Source organism: Coenobita brevimanus, chromosome 40, assembly GCF_032717465.1.
Source record: "Coenobita brevimanus isolate Jiangsu-jjx chromosome 40, ASM3271746v2, whole genome shotgun sequence".
Classification (NCBI taxonomy): domain Eukaryota; kingdom Metazoa; phylum Arthropoda; class Malacostraca; order Decapoda; family Coenobitidae; genus Coenobita; species Coenobita brevimanus.
This window is the reverse complement of record NC_136993.1, coordinates 13234575-13251689: the sequence shown is the minus strand read 5'-3', so window position 1 is coordinate 13251689 and position 17115 is coordinate 13234575. Positions and strand designations below refer to the sequence as shown.

At 42.4% G+C, this 17115-nt stretch overlaps 1 protein-coding gene across 1 annotated transcript in view; it reads right to left on the bottom strand.

Annotated features, from left to right (window-relative positions):
- Positions 1-17115, bottom strand: part of LOC145396960 (putative glutamate receptor) — a 180146-nt gene that overhangs the window by 77410 nt on the left and 85621 nt on the right. The window lies entirely within an intron of this gene.

Here is a 17115-nt window from a genome sequence, read left to right as displayed (position 1 = left end):
TGACAAATGTAGAGTACTCCTTCTACCTCTGCATTGTTTTACTGCAAGTGAGAAAAAAACACTCTCCTCCCCTGCCTGTACATAAAAAGTAGTCTCCCAAAGGCTTATATTTTGGTGATGTACATACGTACAAACAACTGATCTTTAGCATGGCTCTCACAAGAAATCGATACGTACAATGCTTTTCGAGTAAATGGACGACAAACATAGAATACTCCTCCTCACCTGCAAACGAGATAAAAACACTCTCCCTGCCTCTCCCACACCTACATATTATCGTTCGTTAGGTTTTATTATTTACTTTTTTTACTCGGTCTACACGTAAAATATATCCATTTCCATGGTGCTCTCAGGAACTTGACAGGACCAATAGTTTTTTGCTAGGTACTGATACTGAAACTGAACTTTCATCTCTTATGTGTATATGTAAAAAACAATACTTATTTGTGTTAAAAATATAGAAATAGGTCAATAATACAAATGAACAAAATATGGATAAATCACTTCCTCCAGAGGTGTTGGCAGGACCTTGAAGGGTTTGAAAATGAGGAGTTATGTAGTGTGTGTGTGTGTGTGTGTGTGTGTGTGTGTGTGTGTGTGTGTGTGTGGCATATTTATTCTCTCCTCCTTCTGCTACATTTGCCTAACACATGCGATACACACAATAGATTTCTCCATGAACAACTGCTGCATGACATACATATATATATATATATATATATATATATATATATATATATATATATATATATATATATATATGTGGCTGTGTGGCGTATTTCTTGTCTCTGATCCTTGCGCCAGGTTTGCACTAAGTCAGTTAATGAATGCAAAATTTCTCGGTGAACATTCGCTGCGCCATTTTATACATATATTTCACACTAAACCATACACAATATAGCACTGTCTGAGATTGGTACAATACCTTTTCACTGAAGTCTGTGATTATGTGGCATATTTGTTGTCTCTGATTCTTGTACTAGGTTTGTGCTAAGTCAGCCAATGCATGCAATATTTCTCGACAAACACTTGCTGTACTATTTTATACGTATAGTTCACACTAAACCATATGCAATATAAATCATTATCACATGATTCCATCACAGCCTCCTCTATTATGCCCTTCTTGACTCTATGGCGTACATGACCACTTGTTCCCTTAGCGACTATGGCATATCTCTATGGTGTACATAATGCCTGCTATGGCAGGTCAGTTATTTCACTAATCCAGGTACTATATTTTTCACATATAAGTATTGGCTTCACTACAAAGGTAAAATATTCATATCATTTACGGTCAGGGTGAAGTAGAGTGGAAACCCTGCTATAACAAACTAGACTCCTGCCTCTAGGCCTAACACCTGATAATGGTCCCCAGTGCATTACAAAAAATATATCTATGTTCTATACAATCACTTCACAGTATAGCCATAAACACTGTACAATCACAATATTTCAATAATTTCTGCCTTGTGTGGAAGAGGGAAAATAGTGGTTTTAAAGGGATAACTGATGTAGACTACCCTTCAGCCCAGCTGGTAATGAGGTACTGAGGTTTTTCTGCTGCACATTGTCTCATCAGAGCAGTTACAGTGTTACAAGTCTTTGCCTTGGAAGAGAGATGCACCAGCTAGAACGCACCAAAATATGATGCAAATCGGTCAAAAACTTAGTTTTGGGCAAATTTTTTCCAGTTTTTTTTTTTCACCCAATTTGCATCAATTTGCATTCATGTGCCAAACCACAAGGAACACGATTCATGTCAATGTGCCTGGGAGGGTTAATTTGCTTACCTGACATTTTACCACAGTTGTCTTGAGAAAGACAGCAACTTGTTAAGCTGTACAGTGTAGTAAAAATATTCAAATGCTGACATTGCTTTTTGCTCACTCACAAAAATTACTTTCACCAAATCACCCAGTGTGTTCCAGTTTCGTCAATCAGGGTATTGTATTAGTTTGACTCAGATTTGGTCAAAGAAAAAAAAAAGGAACAAACAGGCAGTATTATTTGTTTAGAAAAGGCAACACCTGATTGCTCTCAGCAATTGTCAGAAAATACTGCTGTGCCAAATATGCAAACTAAGACCATTACTTCTTGCTCAGCTGGCTGTTTTGCTGATCAGCCTTATAAAAAAATAAATTCCTCGATTTATGGAAAAACTATTGGGAATTGTCAGTTGTCAATGAATTGAATATAACTGAGGATTTCTATGCAATTTCCAAATTAATGTCTATCTTTCTAGTAACTTCAAAATTTGCTGAGATATTCCAAAAAGTTAGCTACTGTACTACAGAGATTTCCTCCCAACCCCTGTCCCCATTCTTGCTGCTGCGATAAATCTTTTGCTCGGATACATATGTCGGGGTTCCAAAGTGTGACTAAATTTTGTGCTCTCACTTGCGAAGGTAAAAGCTGGTTGCTCTCAACAGTCATCGCAAAATACTGCTGCACCACTCATGCAAACGTAGACCGTTACCTCTTGCCCAACTGGCTATTTTGCTAATCTGCCTTATAAAAAAATAATTTCCACAGTTTATGGAAAAACTATTGGAAATTATGGGTTGTCTACGAAATGAAAATAATTGAGGATTTTTATTCAATTTCCAAATTAGTGTCTATCTTTCTAGTAACTTCAAAATTGGCTGAGATATCCAAAAAAGTTTGCTACTGTACTACACAGTTTTCCTCCTCACCCCTGACCTTTCGCTCAGGTACTTATGTTGGGGCTCCAAAGTGTTACTAAATTTTGTGCTCTTGCTCGTTTCGCTCGCTTAAACAATAACATAAAGCAGGAATAGAAATCACAGAAAGTATAATTCAGTTGTTAGTATCTGATTATGAAAGAGGTTCTGAGAAGAGGAAACAGTCAATCTAACAAAAAATTGGACATGAAATGAAGGTGAGTGATAAAATACAGTGACATAACAGCAAATTAAGAGAAAATATCTAGAGGAAGTTAACTCATTCAGGTATTGTGCTTATATTGTATACATAGTGTATACCAGCACTATGACGTCAAGGATCTGAACCATGATGTGTGAGGTAATGAAAGTACTAAGGAAATGTGTGTGTGTGTGTGTATATATATATATATATATATATATATATATATATATATATATATATATATATATAATGTATTGCCAGATGCCTTAATCTCATAAGGGGTGGCCACAAACAAATCACCTCCACGTCGCCCTGTCCCCCGCCATTTCGCTACCCCGCTCCCAACTCACATCCCCCCTCTCATATACCTCTCCACCCCATCCCTCCATCCCATCCTCGGCCTCCCCCTCCCTCTTCCCCCCTCCACCTCACTCACATACACTTTCCTCGTCAGTCTTTCACCTCCATCCTCTCCACATGGCCAAACCACCTCAGTGTATTCCTCCTAACGCATCCTATCACATCCACATCCACACCACAACGCTTCTCTATATCCTCATTTGTCAGCCTGTCTCTCCATGTGACTCCACAGGTTCCTCTTAAATAGCTCATTTCCACTGCTCTCACTCTTGACTTGTGTCCTTCCAGCAGCGTCCAAGCTTCACTTCCATACGTTAGAGTTGTATCACAATACTGTCATGTAGTAACTTTTTCACTTCCATGCTCACTTCCCTGCTTCTTATCACTGCTTTCAAGGAACCAGCAACCTTTCTTCCCTGCGGTACCCTTTTAAGCATTTCAACCTCCAAACCTCCATCCTTACTCATCACACTACCCAAGTACTTAAACGTACTCACATTTTCCAATTCCTTACCATCCAACCTCGCTGTACATTCACTGACTTCACCTCTCTCAAAGACCATCACTTTACTCTTCCCTACATTCACCTTTAGATTCCGTTTCTTACACACTCTCCTAAACTCATCCACCAAGCCTTGCAGCTCTCCTTCGTCTTCACTCAACAACACAGTATCATCTGCAAACAACAGTACAGGGAGTTTCTAAACACTACCCTCTCTCACCAGGGCCACTCCAACATCCACTACCCTACCTTGTACCTCTTTTATTACCCCATCCATGTACAGATTGAACAACCATGGAAACATCCCTGTTTCAACCCATCAAAGAGAAAAATTCACTCAGTTCACTATCCACACGCACTGCAACCTTAGCACCATCATACATACTCTTCACAGCATTCAATAACATCCCATCTACTCCATTTATTCTTAATATTTTCCACAATCCTTGACTCTCCACCATGTCATATGCTTTCTCCAAATCCATGAAAGCCACATACAACTTCTTTCCCTTCCCTAGAACCTTTTCCACTAAAGATCTAAGAATGAATATCTGATCTACACAACCTCTTCCCTTCCTAAAGCCTCCCTGTTCTTCTCCGACTAATTCCTCCGTTCTTTCTCTAACTCCGTCAATAAGTATCCTACCATACACTTTTCCTATTATACTAAGAAGACAGATGCCTCTATGATTACCACAAACTTCTTTTTCCCCTTTTCCTTTGTACAAGGGAATAATTATACCTGACTTCCAATCCTCCGGGACTCTACCTTCCTCCCAGGCCAATCTGCACATTTTCCACATCCATTCTACTACTATCTCTTCTACATACTTCAGCATTTCACCACACACTCCATCAATTCCTGGGGCTTTCCCCGATTTAACTTTCTTCATTGCTTCCACAACTTCTCTCCTACTGATTTCTTCCTGTCTTCTCACCTCCCTCCTTCTCCCAGCCATTCCCCAGCCACTTATACTCGTATTACTTCCATCCTCTATGTTCAACAATTCCTTAAATTGTTCTCTCCATCTGCTCACTTTTTCTCCCTTCTCAACTAGTAATCTACCATTTTTATCTCTCACTCCCCTGCTAACTTCACTTCCACCCTGTCTTACTCTTTTCACCTCTTTCCAGAACATTTTCTTACATTCCCTCCACTTTACACTCAAGTTCCTTCCAAATTCCTCATCCGTTCTCCTCTTACTCTCTCATACTAATCTTTTCACCTCTCTCTTTCTTTCTACATATAACACTCTCTTCTGTCTCACAAATTCTTCCACGCCGCTATTTCTCATCCATTCATTGTATGCTTTCTTCTTTTGTGCCACAGCCTGTCTCACCTCTTCATTCCATCACGCTGTTCCTTGCACCCCCCTCCGTCTTCTCTTCATCCCACATACCACATCACATGCTGCACATATTTCTTCTGTAAATATCCTGCACACACCTTCCACGTCCCCCATCTGTTCCAATTCATATTTGCCCAATCGTTCCTCCACTTCTCTCTTATACTCTGCCTTTTTCTCATCCTCTTGTAACCTTTCCATTCTCCTTACAAATACTCATTCTTCCCGTCCTTCCCTTCTTCTATTTCTCCATCAATACGAGTATCAGCATTTCGTGCTAAGCATGATCTACCATGGTCCCTAGCAGATCATCTCCCCAAAATAATTAAGGTTGTTTGCAAGGACTCCCACACTGCAGATCAAATAAAATGTGGTCGAACAAAAGCACCTGGACTAGCCAGTATTGTAACTAGGAAAGAATTCCATTAGAATCTTATGCACTTCTGAGACACACCATATTTTCATTGACTATACATGAACTTACTGATAAAAGTTGTGTTAAACATTTATGTTTGGTTCCAAGAACTAACGATAATGATTCAGTGAGTGATTTCTTTTTAAGTACCATTCCTTAAAAAAAAAAAATGCAACAGCTAACACAATAATGTAACTTTTTTCAATGATAATCCATTCCATACAAAGATAGTCTAATAGGATTTGCTGGTGACACAGGTAACTCCATGCTTGGTACACATCATTCTTTGTCATCCCTGTTGAAGGCAGATGTCCTACATTTGTCATGAAATATATATGCCATTCATTTGCTGTGTGCATCTTATATTTGTCAAAAGCTACACCGATCAATTGAATATCTGGCAAGAGGAATATTCAGTAATTTTAATTTGCAGTCCCAAGAAGGTAGGAGATCTTGAAGAGCTTCAAAAATTCTGTAATGTAAAACCCCACAAATCCTTGCATCCATCACAAACTCAAAGCTTCTTACTAAGCTCTGGCAGTCCTTGTAAATAATTCATTTTGTTTTTAGACTCTCTCCTGTTACGTTCGGCCTCACGTCTCACCTTATTGTCCTATGGATTTTAGAATAGCTATTCCAGTTGTCAGTGAAGCTTTAGTCTGTCAAGTTCCGGTGAGTGCCAAGCCATGTTGGTATCCCAGTCAGTGAGACAGTTGATGCAATAACAGTTCACGCATAAAATCAACTGCATATGCCTTTCCATTCTGTCCCTGTGTCAGATTTCTTTCCTGCCTTCTCAAAGCTTCTTACTAAACTCTGGCGGTCCTGCTTGCCCTCAGATATTAGTATTAAACAACTGCTCGTTGGCCTTTCGGGCCCCTCGCACTTGCTCCTGTGGAGGACTCTTGTGCTTATGTGCTGTTCTAGTGTAATGTTGTCACTATTGGCCGTCAGGGCGAGACAGAAGGTCCCATGCTGGTCCGTTTATTTGCTATTCTAGTCTAACGTTGTCACTTGGATTTTCTGCAGCTGACCGATTGAGCAAGTGTTATTTGCAGCTTCGGGAATGGAACCCAAGTTGTCCGAACGCAAGTCCGAAATACATACACAGACACACGGCTACTGCTAGGCCTATAGTATATCTTAGCCCTACCTATGGGCAATGGAGATCCTATGCTGGGGACCGGGAGTAGCATTTTTTGGTCAAAATGTGATCGCTCATTAAATATGGTTAAAGTTTTTCAATAGTGATGGGATCAAGTTTGTTTCACATCAGCGAATTTTTTGCGATTTTTTTGCCAATTTTGGTGAGATTTGAATGCGTAGTTTCAGCTGCCCAAAATACACACACACACACACACACACACACACACACACACATACGGATACTGCTATAGTATATTAGATTCCATGCTGTTAAGCCTTTTGTGACACCTTCTTCTGCCCCTTGCCAACGTATGCACCATTTGGAGACGGCGTTGGTTCGTCTCGGGGTTGGTCGTATCCATCTGATCCATGGCCATTTGATGTCTGGAGATCCTCCTAAACTTTGTTCTAATTGTAACACCACCTAGTCTGTTCGTCATGTTCTTCTTGACTTCCCTCTTAATAGTTGTTTTCAACACCAGTCTTTTCACTCTTTATTTTTTCTTGGCAGTCTCCCTTGTTTAGCTAATATTCTAAGTGTCTTTTGGTCAACATTTAGTTTTATATTTTCTTCCCTAGGTTTTGTAGATTTTTAAAGCTATATCTTATCTGCATAGTTAATTTGTTTTACTGCGAATTTACTTTTCCTTGTAATTTTCTTTTTCTCCATGCCCGTTTCAGTTTCATTTCTGCTCATAAATCTTACCATTAACATCAAGTTGTGCCATACTCTCTTTGATACTGATGCTAGGAATCTATTAGTCTGTTCAGTTTTGCACGCATGCCCCCCTGCTATGCAGTTATAAGGTGACCCTCACACCTTACTTCACAACTTCTGGCAACCAGAATGCCAATATTCTTCAAATCGCATCTCTTTGGCATTCCTTTCCCCAGAAAGATTTTCTTTTAAGAGAAGACACCTGTAGTCTGTCGTATGTATTTTTCCTTATTGACGCCGCCAAGGAGATTATGTTTTGCCCTCCATTGGTTTATTTGTGTCTGTCTGTCTGTTTGAGGGGTTACTCAAAAAATTATGAACTATGCTGAAATTTTGTGGAACGGTGCGCCATGAGCAAAGGAAGTAATGATTAACCTGCCCTGTCCCATCGACGTATGGGTACATTGCAACGATTCGCATTTGCCAGTCCCGGCGACGTACCAGTACGTCGTGCAATTGCAAGGTCCTTAATTTGCACAATTTTCAATTTTTGCGCGTGATTTTTCGTATGTATACACGGGACACCTTCCTCTATTCCTCTTCAAGATGCCAAGCAGGGACAATGCCTTACACCGCATAACCTTCCCCCTCCCCCCCTCACGCCATTGTCTTGGCAAAGGACCTGTTACCAGTGACCTGGCTAGTAAAGATATTCAGGGCCAGAGTGATTCCCCAGTGGATGACAATGTGGAGGACAATGTTTACATAGCATTAGAAGAAGAAACAGCCAGAAATAATGATCAGGTAATGTGGCAAAAAAAAGGTTAGGTATGGTGATTAGTTAGTGAGTGAAACAATGCTTATAATGCCTTTATTACTGCTTGAAAACCAATATACTCTCATACTACATAGACATTCATACCAAGTAAATAAATAAATAAATACCGTTTATGAGTGGATAAAATAGTTACCCTCCCATAGAACTCGTTTTCTTTGGTGCCAGCATGTTAGAAAACCCAGTCAGGTAAGGAGGAACTCCTACTTGGATTGGGTATTTTAAACCTCAGGTGAGCGATTTCTCTATGAATTTTCGATGTTTCTCACCAAAAGCGAAGGTTTTAGCCAAAAAAAAAAAATTCGAAAATACCTCGGGACTGGGGGATGTCGGAGGTGCGGAAAACCTCGGGACGTGACGGGTTAAATTTTGCGCCCGGATCCTGAGTATCCCGCACAATATCTCCAAAAGTTCTTAATGTATTGCACTAAAAATTTGTGGAAACGTTGGCAATGGACCATGAATGAATTGATTAAATTTGGGGGCGGATCCGGATCCGGATGCTTTTTAATGGCAATGGCATGGGCGCAGGTATACGCTGTCTGAGTGCTTTCTAGTTTTTTTGTTGTTTTTTCTTTCTGTGTTCACCTATAAAAAAATATTCGATTTTAACCAAACTTAGTGGATCGGTTAAGGATGAGGCAAGACGGAAGTAATTACTTCGATTTTGAGAGCAAGCAGCCTATGGTAAGGATTACAGGTGAAAATAAATGTGCGGCTCTTATTCTAGTTGGGGGATGCGAGTGTTGCACTCCCCGAGGACTTCTTCCTGTGTTCCTTTCTTTGAGGACTTTTCAGTGATCCTGTAATAATGGGTTCGTAATAAACTAAAAACATTCCACAAAATTATTGTTATAAGATTTTTATAATAAAAGCATGCAGGAAACCGTTACCTTCTGTTACAGTAACCACCGAAAATACTAAGTGAAAAACATCCTGCAAGCAGTATAGCATAAATATTAGGAATAAATGGTTATAATACATGTACAATGGCATACAATATGTATGAGAGAAGAAATTTCAGATGCATATATATATATATATATATATATATATGTATATCATCAACCGTTTGAGTGTCCACTGCATGACCGGCCTATCCCTACCGAAGTGGGGACGATACAGCCAATGTATCTCTACCAAATGGCTTAGGCTGTCTAGTAGAGATTGTATGTAGGGTGAAAAGTGCTTGTAAGTGTAAATGTAGTGTTCGAGAGGCTTTGGACGTGTGTGTAGTCTGTGTTCCAAGTGTAATTGGCCCGTGCAAGCCGACTGGGTGCAAGCATACCATATAGTATGCCGTAGCACGGGCTGAACAGGGTAGTACTCCCGAGGGGAATGGGAATGCTGGTGATAGGGAGAGCTGGAGCTCCTGTTTCACTAGCTATCTAACCATCCCCCTTTGCTGACCTTTTCAGTGTGACAGTAACATGGAGAGTAGACCAGCATACTCTCCCAAACATTTCCTCTAACTATCTATGCACTACACCACATGCACTTTACATTTCACACAACGTATCCCACTACGTTATAGGGGTTGGCGCCAGCAAGGGCATCCTGGCCAGAAAACTTTGCCCCCGCTACCTAGTGGCGGACTTCTGGGGGGAGGCGTGGCGGGGGTTCCGCCGCATAGATCTTGGGTCCAGGGCGAGATGGGGCTCGGGACTGTGCTAGAGGGTACAGGGCATTGCGGTTCCCAGGCTGCCGCTTCCGCCCAATAGAGAGGGGCCCGAACCTGGGAGTAGCGTCCCAGGAGGCTGCCCTGTCAGTGGGTGTATAATGGCGGGATAGTTGCAGTGCCAAGACGCGCTTGGAGGGTGTCCCTGCAGCTGTCCTGGCAGGGTGCCCTGAGGCCACTACCACAGCCACTGGTAAGCTGGTGGGCTAGAGGTCCCAGATCCATTGCCTGGACCTGGGACTGTCCAGTGAGTGGGACCTGTGCTGTCTGTCCCCCTTTATTAATACTGAAGATGACAAAACAAAATAAGTTTCAAAGCAAGCCTGAGGACAGTAAATCACCCATGGGGATGAGGGTGGATTCATGGAATGTGGGAAGTTTGAGGGGAAGAGCAGGGGAAGTCGTTGAGTCATTCAGTAGGAGGTGGGTAGATGTGGCATGTTTGAAGGAAGTCCGGTACAGGGGTGGATCAGCCAGAAAGATTGTTGGGAAGGACTGTTGCTATAAGTTGTTTTGGCAGGGGGGGACAGACGGATATGGAGGTGTTGGTGTGATGGTTGCGGAGAAATGGGTGGAATATGTTATGAATGTTTTGAGAGTAAGCGATGGGATATTGGTAGTGAAAATTCTGTTGGGAAGAAAGATAGCTGTGATTATATCGGCATATGCTCCAAAGGCAGTATTGGATGAATCAGAGAAAGATAGATTTTGGGATGATTTAATACGTGTAGTGGGTGGTATGCGGGATGATGAGATAGTGATTTTGGGAGGGGACTTAAATGGTCATGTAGGTGAAGCAGCACAAGGTTATGAAGGAGTGCATGGGGAATGTGCGTATGGTCTAAGGAATGCAGAAGGGGAAAGGATACTCGAGTTTGGGGAGGCAACGGACATGATTGTGTACAACACATATTTTAGGAAAAGAGACAGTAGGTTAATTAAGTATGAGTCTGGGGAAAATAGCAGTCAGATAGATTATTTTCTGGTTAGGAGGGCCGATAGGAGGTTAGTGAGGGATGTTAAAGTTATAGGAAGTGAGGAGTGTGTGCAGCAGCACAAACTATTGATTTGTGATATGGTGCTTAAAGAACAAGTGATGAAAAAGAGGACTTATGTACCTAGGAGGAAAATATGGAAGCTGAAAAACCAAGTAGTAAGGGATGCCTTCTATAGTGAGTTGAGGAGAGTGGTGGCTGAACAGGGAGCTGTAGACAGAGGCGTTAATGAACAGTACAGAGCCCTCAAGAACAATTTCTTGAGAGTTACTGATGTAACATGCGGCTGGACAAGAGGACCACCAAGACATAAAGTAACTTGGTGGTGGGATGAGGGTGTAGAAGCTGCAATTAAGGAGAAAAGAAGGCTCTTCCGGGAATGGAAGAAGGGTGGTAGCAAAGAGGAATATTTGGCTGCCAAGCGTAGGGCTAGAAGAGAGGTATACAGGGCAAAGTCTGAGTCACAGAGACAATTTCTTGATAACCTAAATCATGGGGAAAGGAAAAATATATTTAGGGTGGCAGGTCAGGTGAAGAGGGATAATCGGGATATCATAGGTGAGCAGTGTGTGAAGACTGATGAAGGAAGGGTAGTGGTGAACAGTGAGGATATTAAAGATGCATGGAGAGAGCATTATAACCGGTTGTTGAATGAGGAGTTTGACTGGGACAGGGAAGGTTTGGAGCCAGCAGATCCAGTGTCTGGCCCTTGGCCTTTGATTGATACTGCTACTGTGAGTGAGGCAATAGGCAGGATGAAGGTGGGGAAGGCAGCAGGTGTGTCTGGGTTGACTGCCGAAATGTTGAAGGCCTCAGGCGATATAGGGGTGAGTTTAGTCACTGACCTGATAAATAGGATTATTTATGAGTGTGTTGTCCCAGATGATTGGCTGAAGAGTGTAATTGTAAATGTGTATAAAGGGAAGGGTGATGCCCTGGAAAGAGGAAATTATAGAGGTATAAAGCTTTTAGATCAGATAATGAAGGTAATGGAGAGAGTTTTAGAAGGTATGATTAGAGAAAGAGTGAATATTGATGAGATGCAGTTTGGGTTCATGCCAGGTAGGGGGACCACTGATGCCATATTCATTGTTCGACAGCTTCAGGAAATATATATTGGTAGGAGAAAGGATCTTTATTTTGTTTTTGTTGATTTGGAAAAGGCCTTTGACAGAGTCCCTAGAGAGGTGGTGAAGTGGGAAATGAGAAAGTTTGGCTTGGAGAAGTGGCTGGTTAGGGTGGTTATGGCCATGTATGTGGGTGCTCACACCCAGGTGAGAGTGAATGGAGATTTGAGTGATGAGTTTTCCGTGAATGTTGGTGTGCATCAGGGGTCAGTCTTGAGTCCCATGTTGTTTATCATGGTACTTGAAGCCCTTTCACGTGACTTTAGAAACGGACTCCCGTGGGAGTTGTTGTATGCTGATGATTTGGTGTTGATTGCAGAGAATGAAAGGGAGGCGGAGGAAAGGTTTAGGATGTGGAGAGATGGTATGGGGCAAAAGGTTTTAAGGGTAAATGCAGATAAAACAAAAGTGATGATATCTAAGGTTGGTGGCGGTACTCTCAAAGATGAGGGAGAGTGGCCATGTGCAGTTTGCCACAAGGGCGTGGGAAGTAATTCCATCTTGTGCGGTGTGTGTGATAAATGGGTGCATAAGAGATGTAGTGGTATCAGAGGTAGACTGCGAGATAATGCTGATTCTATGTGTACAGCGTGCCGAGGTGAGCAGGTGGAGATTGTCAGACGTGAAAGGATTGAACTTGCTGGTGAATCTCTTGAGTGTGTGGAAGAGTTTTGTTATTTGGGAGACATGTTGTGTGCTGGAGGTGGGGCTGGAGCTAGCTCTGTGGCTAGGGTGAGAAGTGGTTGGAAGAAGTTCAGGGAGCTCTTGCCTCTCCTGACATTGAGAGGGCTCTCCCTACGTGCTAAGGGGTCTTTGTATGCAGCATGTGTTAGGAGTGAAATGCTGTATGGCAGTGAGACCTGGGCAGTGAAGGAGGAAGATATTCGCCGGCTCAGACATACAGGAATGACAATGATTAGGTGGATGTGCAGTGCGTCCCTGTGTCCAAGGCCTGGAGGGGCTGGGTTTACAATGGAAGAGTTGAGAGGTAGGATGGGACTGGAGTGAATTGGTGTTGTGATGAGGAGAGGTAGATTGAGATGGTTTGGACATGTGGAGAGGATGGGGGATGATAATTGGGTGAGGAAGGTGAGAAGTGTTAATATTGGGGGTGGGGTTATGAGGGGTAGACCGAGAAAGACATGGGACGAGGTCATTAGGTGTGACCTTAGGCTTAAGGGACTGAACAGGGAGGCTGCAATGGATCGTGCAGCGTGGAAAGCGGCCATTAGGTGACCAAGGCCGACACATGCAAGCATGTTGGAGCCTTTAAAAACGAAACGAAACGACACTGGTTCAGCCACAGCACCCCCTGTGCCCGCCAATGCAGTACGTTGACAGAAGAATGCTCCCAAAGTTTATTACCCTGGCGGGACGCGAATCCTTGTTCTTCAGTGTACGAAAACGCACACTTTACCACTGTACACACACACACACAAATAAATAAATATATATATATATATATATATATATATATATATATATATATATATATATATATATATATATATATATATATATATATATATATATATATATATATATATATATATATATATATATATATATATATATATATATATATATATATATATATATATATATATATATATATATATATATATATATATATACAGTACAGACACTATTTTCGTACCTTATTGGTAATGCAATTGCGGCACGAAACTTAAACTCACGAAATTCGTGCATATACTTTACATGCAATAAGTGGTACTTGGTTCCGGGGTCAGCCACCTCATTCCGCCTTAGCTACCCATTAATGACACAATACCCCTACTATAAATTACATAGTTAATCAGTCATATATTACTGAACAAAGATTTTACTAATATTGACACTTACGCTGAACTGCTTGATGGGGCTTGAAGATGAGTTCCGAGGCTGGGAGCAGTGGTTAGTTACCATCTGCCCCCTCACTGTTCCCCGCCACCTCTGTTGAGTCCCCCACACGACCACTTCCCGATGCTTCAACATCAAACCCCTCAAAATCCAGTGGGAGCTCATCAAGCTCCCCAATGTCATCAGTGTCCTCGTCCACAGCACTGTCATCCTCCCCAGCCTGTATGTTCTCCAAGGCCTGGGCTTGTTGAATACGAGAGGACAGGAACCACGTTATCAGAGTTTGATGATGTGCATGAACCCTGGCGTTGAAAAGGTCCTTGTAATTAGCCAGAAGTCTATCCACCATCGGGAGGAAAGTGTCCCTGATCTCTGGCCTCCCATCACATTTCTTAATTTGCATTCTCAAACGAGCAGTGGTTGCCAGCAAGTCTGTGACTTGGCGAGATGTTGGTTCACCTGGTGGGATTGGTAAGGCTTCTTCCTGAACTTCGTTGTCATTGACTTGTTCATCAGTTTCCAACATGTTCTTAATGGTCGGTTCAGGCTGCTGTTCAGCAATGATTTCCTTAAAATCAGACTCTTGCACATCAATGAACTCTGGTGCTGGGATAGAGCGAGCTGCCTCAACCATTTCTCAGAGAACAACTTATTCCCACTGCCTGTGCTCACCAATCTCGGTAGTAGGAAACAGTGACTTCCAAGCATGATGCACTATTGCAGTATTCACACTTTTCCAAGCATCGACGATTCTGTCAACAGAATTTCTTATGTTGAGCTTCCGCCAGAACGCATTGACAGTGATAACTTCACGAGTGAGGGGTTCTGTGGTGGAGGTTCCCACATTGCCAGGCGAGGGTGGTAAGGTGGGATCGGAGGGTCCAGCAGGTGAGGAACAATCCATGTGAATGTCAACATCTTCTATTTGAATCTCCTGAAGCTCCTTCAGCGAATCTGTCTCTTGGTGTAGGTCATTATAGAGGCCTTTGTAGTACAGCAGCTTCACATTACAAATGATCTGATCAAGTGACTGCAGAAGGGGTGTGGTGTTCGGTGGGAGGAACACTACTTCCACATTAGGGTGACGACCAACTAGTAACTTGGAATCGCCATGTGCATTATCCAAGAGCAAAAGAATCTTAAAGTCCATTTTCTTTTTTCTACAATAAGCCATAGCATCAGGGACAAAATGTTTGTCGAACCAGTCCGTAATGCGTATTGTCACCCATGCTTTGGTATTGCAGGGCCAGTAAACATTTAATTTGGACATATCTGCATGTTTGTATGTCCTGGGGCTGGCTGCTGTTAAACCACTAAGGGCTTCATCATGCAATCACCCGTTGCGTTGCAGATAAACAGCACTGTCACTCGGTCTTTTGATATTTTCACACCCTTGGCTTGTTTCTCCTGTTTGGCGATGTACGTCGTTTTCAGGGCTTTTTTTTTTTTTTTTTTCCAAAGAAAAGCCCGTTTCGTTGCAGTTGAATACTTGATCCATGGTATAACCACCCCGTGCAACAATGCTTTGCAAGACTGCAGGCAAATTCGCAGCTTCAGTATCAACGGAGCCAGCTTCACCCTGATACACAGAAAATTTCACCTTGCAACGTCTTTCGAATGCATTGATCCAACCAATGGATGCACTGAAGGGAGGTGGATTGTCAATTCGGTTTTTTCGTGCAACAGCCTGGTAATAGAGACGTGCCTGGTTCCTCATCTCAGCCCCAGAGATGCTACCTTGGTCACTGTTTCTCCTGGCTACCGACTCCCTCAGATAGTGTTCAGTTACAAAAAGGAGTCTGTTTCTTTCAGAGGTTAAACTAAACACATGTCCAGCTGAGAAACGGGAAAATAAAATCACAATAGCGCTCACTGGATCACAATTCTTTTTAATTGAATGCGCTGTTGATTCTGGGCAGTTAAACTTCTTCACAGTATCACATGTTCTGGCACCACTGTCTAGCATGGCTAATATACCACACTTGCCCTTCCTCGAACCCTCAGCGCTGCGGTCACTCATTATGTAATTGTGGAACACGTTACACAACAAGCAAACTAGAGACTCAAAAGAGATTTTCCTGTGAGTGTAAGATCACAACACAAAGTGGTGCGGGATATGACGTAACAAACATGGGCGGTGGTGGCTCATAAAAAGTGACTGTGGAGATGCTGGGGATCGCGAAAATCGTAGGAAAATCGCGAGACTCCATTGCGAATATATACTCCTTGTGAAACGAAATTTCGCGAGAGTATATATATCACGAAAATAGTGACTGAACTGTACATATAAATATATATATATATATATATATAAATATATATATATATATATATATATATAGATATATAGATATATATATATATATATATATATATATATATATATATATATATATATATATATATATATATATATATATATATAAATATATATATATATATATATATCCTATTGGATCCCAGAGCTGCTGGATGTGGCACTGTCCAGGGAGGATACTAAGCATACCACCCTCTGCCTATCGGCTCATAGTCGCGAAGCTCATAGGTCCCTACCTGGGGGTTCCCTACTTAATTAAGATCTGAACATTCCTAGTTCTGTTCAATACTGGGGACACTGGTCTCCAACGGGTTAAAGAAGCTGATAGATTTGCCAGTCTTAAACCCATTGGATCCCAGAGCTGCTGGGTGAGGCACTGTCCTGGGAGGGTTCTAAGCATACCGCCCTCCACCTATTGGCTCAAAGTCACAAAGCTTATAGGTCCCTACCCGGGGGTTCCCTACTTTATTAACCCCTAAAGTACTAAGCTCATCAATTGAGCTTTTTGGGCAATTTCTTAAAAGGATGAGCAACACCGATCGTGCAACATCCACAAAAAACTGGCGGCAGCTGGCTCCACCCTGCTGTGACGTAGATGGCTTCTAACCGATTAGAACTAGGTGTTGGACACACCAGAGGGGGGGACCCAGGCCCATAACCAGGTGGTGGAGAGTGTACCCCCTACCTTCCTCTTGCCACGTCCCTCTACCCCATTACCTTGTTACTGCCTTACCTCCCACAGGTCTTACCACCACAACCATCACCCCTCCCACCCCTTCCTCATGCATCCTCCCCTCCCATGTGGATCCCCCCCATTCCCCCCCAACCCGAGTCATCTTGGGGGAGGGTATTTCCTCCCTACCCTCCCTCCATGTCTCTGTACTCCACTGGGGCCCTTCCTTTGTGTCTTTTGATGGTCTCCTCCCATCCCTCCATCCCCATCCACCCACTCCTGGCCTTACCACTTCCCCCACCCCCACCCCCACC